Genomic DNA, 6,000 nt, shown 5'->3' with positions numbered 1-6,000 from the left:
GGCCGAGTTGCGTTTGCGCGCTACTAGTTAACACAGAAACTGGCGAACGGCGGCGGTCTTTCGAATCAGCTCTGACCGCGACTCTGGAAGACTTGGAGTTAAAGGGGGGGTGAAACACTCAGTTTCAGTCAATCTCGAGTACCTATAGAGTAGTATTGCATCCTTCATATCTCCGAAAAGTCTTTAGTTTTATCATATTTATAAAAGAAATATGGGCTGTACCGAGTCTTTCCGGAAAAAACCGAGTGCCTGGAGGCGTATCGTGTGGGCGGAGCTAAAGAATGACGAATGTGCACAAAGCGTTGATGTCCTCAAGCGTGGAGAAACCCATCGCTATCTCAGCTAATACAGATAATGATCCACAATCAAATCTGAGGCTGAAATAAATTGAACAGGAGAAACGGCAACATCAGGATGTCCGTCTCTGTGGTATGTACTGTATTTAGGGGCCTTTGTGTGTCTTAATGCGCAGTGTATGAGGACATGATTCGGTTTATGGACTATTGTATGTGACTAGACCTTAGAGGTAGCAAGCAAAACGGTTTTGCACGTCAGAGTCAGACTAGTGTTATACAGAACAACAATGGAGTAACCGTTAGCGCATTTGAATGACGAAGCACGCGATCGTATCGTTTACTGATGTTTACTCATGCGACGGTAGCCAATAGCAGAGACATTTGAAGCAGTTTTACTCACCGGCTGCTTCCAAAGCAGGACCGAATCTTTATCGCTGGGACCGCTCTGTCAAAAACACACTTCTTTGGTATGATTTGGTGAAGTCCTGTGACAGCAGTGACCGTGGAAATCCACTTTGCGACGCGACTGAAGCGATGCCTTGAAGCTTCCCGTCATTTCTGCGTTCAAATCGGTTCAAATGCAGCGCTGCCTTCCCGGAATGCTGTGCTGAAGCGTTGAAGTCGTTCGACGTCACCCATAGGAATAAAGTGGAGCGCGGCGCGTCATAAGTGTTCACGGACGACTGGATCTGTACCTGAGAGACTGTTTACGGCGTGCATTTCCTCTCTCTCCCTCTAGTTACGCGCGCGCGCACCCTTCCGGGAGAAGAGCCCGTACAGCCCATACAAGGACCTTCCGATCTATTTAACGTCAAGTAGACCCATACTCGAAAAAAACTCACCGAAACTTGTGAGAAACCGGAAGGAGTATTTTTAACACAGAAATACTCCATCAAACGTCCACCATTAGTTTTTGAAACTTTGTCTATGTTTAGGATGGGAATCCAAGTCTTTAAAGGTGTAAAAAGCTCAGTATGCATGAAACAGCATTTCACCCCCCCCTTTAAGCTTTTCTCTGAGAAAAGAACAAAGAGCGGGAAGATGTGTTCGTAGTTTAGCCGACCGGATAAGGCGAATGTTTAATCAGTCAGCGAGCTCTGTTTCACCTTCGTTGCTCTGGTTGGTGTAGTGCTATCCTATCGCGTGCAGAGGGAGTTTGAAAGACAACCGTTTATCCCGCCCCTCGGATTGAGCCCTGTCTAGGGTGAGTTTCCAGACCAAACATCTTGATGTGGGTCTAGCTTGTCAGGCTAAAAGTCTGTCTGATTACTATAAGGGAACATGGCTCAAACTGTTTATATTAAACATTTTTGATAAATGAAGTATTTTCTTAAAAAAAAAATTCTCCTTTAAATGTATGATTTATGGAATATCCTGTTTATGGATGTACGGCCAGACTATATCAGCTTGCACTAGCGCAAACCCTCTACTTTCAGGATTTACTAAAGACCCGCAATGAAAAATTAATGCTGAAAAAGCGCGGGCAGTTATTTTTGCGGCTGACCTTATTGCATATGCATTTGTAGGAGTTTCCCTTTCAGAGCGAAGAGTATTCAAATTAATCATGCAAGGTGATTTACATGCCAAGACATGATTTTGGGTGGTAAAAATATGCCCCAAATACCAGTAAATTGACTAGCACAAACCTTAGTAAATCATTTTGCATGGTTAATTTAAATACACTGTAAAAAAAAAAAAAAAAAACGGTCAGGAATTTACAGGATTAAAGAGTATTATATTACAATAAATAACTGTAGTCAGAAATTTACAGTGAAATGAATGCATGCTAGGCCTTTTTCTTACAAAATCAACATTTTGTTAATCAAGAGCAAAATTAGGCTGATATCACAGTAAATTACTGCTCTTGTTTTATTGTGAATTCATATAATGAAGTTGTCTTTAACCATGCCATTGTAAGAAATTATAATTGTTTTGTAATTGTATGTAATTGTTTTGTTCTGTTTGCTTTGGATCTTGGACCTTGTATATTCATATTAAAATTTGTGACAAATGAAAACGTGTTAAAAAAAAAGACAAGTTTGAATATAAAATAAGTCAAACTATACTATAATTAGCATTAATTCAGCATAAAGATGTACCAATATCTTATTGTTCACAATTTTTTGTAGATATTGATATTTCACAATAGTGAAGCAGCTGCTGAGATTTATGTTTCTTTCAACACCTAATGATGCACAGACATCCATATTCAACATACAAAACACAACAATGGTGACACTCAACAAATAACAATGATAAAAAAAGATTACAACATTACAACACAAATTGTTAAAAGTGAACCAAAAATAAGTTCAGCAGCACAGATATAAAACCAACAACAATCAAGAAACTCTACAGTATAATCTCTTCATGCCACACTTAATGCTGGGTAACATCATAGTACATATGAAGTACATAAGAAAGTACATATGAATGCAAGATAAATCCTACTGTGGAATTACTTTGAAAGCCATGAAGTTATGGAATATACTGTAATTTCACACAAACAATTTCAACAGAGTACTAATTTCCCATAAATGTTGAATGGCTGAAAGGGAAAAGCCCAAACCGATATCACAGCAATTCATACGTATTTTACAAGGTGGCAAATTCGTACGAATTTGTACGACCTGACCTCATTCGTAAGAAATAGTATGTTTTTTGCTAAATCATACACATTTGACGAGTTGCCAAATTCGTATGAATGACTACCTCAAAGCCCACCCCTTAACCTATCCGTCACTGGGGTTTACACAAAACGTACTTAAATTCGTACGAATTAGCCACCTCGTAAAAAACGTACAAATTGGCTGTGAGATAGCATTGGAAACTCCTACAAACGAATGCAATAAGGTCAGCCACAAAAATAATTGTTTCCACGCCTTTTCAGCTAAATGTTTTCACTGTGTGTCTTCAGTAAATCCTAATCTTGACTGTTTTTTAATGCCAAAAGAGGCACAAACTGTTAGTAAATCTGGCCTTAAGTGTTTTGGCAATGGTTTTAGACCCATATTATAATTATGTGTTGTTGTCTTTAGCAAGCATTTAGCTAAACTTAACTAACCACCCTTTACATACGTAAACGTTGTTACAGTAGCTGAAAGTCCAGTGCCCATAAAGGTAAATTACCATAAAGGTACTGCAAAACATGAACAAATAATTAATAAATTATTTGTAAAGATGTATAAATAGGGTGAATTTAGGTCATTTGGGACACTCTTTGTCATTGAGATGACTGCCCATAAAGGTGCTAAATGACAAAACGTTTATAAACATTTACAAATAATGGATGAAGCATTCGGTTGCGTTGTAGGTGGAGGGACTAGCCTGACAAGCCAGACTTACGTCAAGATGTTTGGTATGGAAACTCACCATTGACAGGGCTCAATCCGAGGTGCGGGATAAACGGTTGTCTTTCAAACTCCCTCTGCACGCAATAGGATAGAGCTACAACCAACCAGAGCAACCTGAAGCTGGGCTAGATGAAGCTAGTAAACATGTGAAGATTAAACTTTCACCGTATCCGGTCGGCAAAACTCCTAACACATCTTCCCTTTTTAAGAATGGCTTCAGTGCCGTTCTTTATTTTTTTTCAGAGAAAAGTTTAACTCAAGGTCTAGAGTAGCAGTCAAAGCTGATTCGAAAGACAGCCGTTCCCTAGCTTCTGTGTTTACTAGTAACACACAAGCGCAACTCGGCCGTCATTATGTTAAGCCCCGCCCACCGACTCTATGCACGATGGGATTGGCCTGACTAGAGTTTGGTTTTTACAGCTCAGAAGTGTATTGAGAGTTGCTAGACGACACTCGCGGCAGATTAGATTTGCTGCCGCTAGTGTGCGTCTAGATTTCTAGGCTATGGAGGGACAACTCTGTGGCAAACCTCCAGTATTTTTCCGCATATCATTTAAAGCAGAAAGAAGATCAAAATAACTTATTAGAGGCACAACACTTATTTTAGCTCTAGGAAAGTGTCTATTACCAACACAATCCAATCAGAATCTTTAGACTTGACCTAACTGTTTTATAAAACACACATATTATATATAACAAGGAGGTTACTGTGGTGCGTAAAGCGAGTTACTCCTCCCACTTCTTCTAGTTTTACTGAGATGTCTTATCCCGTGCAAATTGGCCATTAATATTACAGACGTCCTGAGGTAAAATTACTTTACTTTACCCCACCTCCCCATGTTAAACTAATCCAGTCCGAATAGGGCTTTAGTTAATGAATAATATGTTAACATAAAAGTTAAAATAACTTTCTTTCTTTTTTATCCCAAAACATTTGTAAATGTAAATAAGTGCATTATCTATGAATTTAAGTTGTTCTATTAACATTAAATAACAATCTGTTAATAAGTAATCTATAATAAGTTTATTTAAACATTAACAAGCAAATTATCTCATAGCTATTTGAATATATATTAACTAATTATCTGTTTATTATATAATTTTGTTAATGATTATTAATGAAGCTTTTAATCATTGTAAATCTGTCAAAATCATTTGTAGACTTTAAAAAAAGTGCATGATCACATGAATTTGGAGTTTAATTACATTTGTAAACATTTCAGTTTACATTAAATTATGATCTGCACTGTAAACAAATATTTTTAAAAATATTTTTAAGGTTTCCGTAAAATTTTGAGTTCATTGAAATTAAAAATGTGAATAATACAATGATTTTTTTTTGAAAATCGACAACCTTTATTCAAATATTATTAAAAGATTTTGAATGACACATGCCAAATTGTACCATTTTCATGATTTATCAAGTTTTATGTGGTTCAGATACAATAATATTTTGAGTTTTTATTTATTAAACCAATTTCCTTTATTGTATCAACTGGCAAGTCAACCAGGTTACTTACTGTTTTAAGTTAAAACAACAATATTTTTTACAGTGTGTTAATCAATCAACATGTAATAATTTCATTAGTAAACATTATATATATTATATTACATTAACAATATATAGTGATCTGTTAAGCATTACATTATTTTTATTTATTTATTAATGAAAGTTAATACAAAGTGTTAGCATGTATATGCAAACATATAGTGCATGCAAAAGTAGAAGCTTACTTAATTAAAAACAATATTTACCCCTGATTGCACTATTAAGCAGTCAAAATTTAGTTGGTTTCTTTGATTATGATCTGTCCTGCGGCAGTAACTAAGTAATTAGTGGAGCATTTTATGACTTAGAGCAAAAAAGATGATTATGTAATCAATCATCTTTTTTGCTCTAAGTCATAAAATATCAGACACATAATAATGTTCTTTATAATTTGTCAGTTTTATAATTTATAGTTATTGATGAGATCTTATTCAGTAATTATTGATTACTTAACAAGGAACTATCTGCTAAATTCGATATTAGACATATAGCTTTAAAGAAAATTAATCATTTTACCACTGGCATGACAAAACACATAGCCTACATTGAAACTAAAATTTGCATCCTGACAAACATAGAATTTTCCATCACATGTGTAATGGATTTTAGTGAAATGGATCAGGTCAAAGACAGACTGGAGGGTCATAGTGATTAACAGTTGACAGAGCAACAAGTCCGGAAGAGGGATGAAGAAAGGGAGGGATAAAGTTAATAATAACGAGCCTCATTCGCCAAGGATCCAATGCAACCATAAGAAATGCGGGCACTTTGTGCTTAATCTAGGTCCATAAAAATTTTCTTC

This window comes from Pseudorasbora parva, chromosome 22, assembly GCF_024679245.1.
Source record: "Pseudorasbora parva isolate DD20220531a chromosome 22, ASM2467924v1, whole genome shotgun sequence".
NCBI lineage: Eukaryota > Metazoa > Chordata > Actinopteri > Cypriniformes > Gobionidae > Pseudorasbora > Pseudorasbora parva.
Note: the sequence above shows the minus strand (reverse complement) of the source record.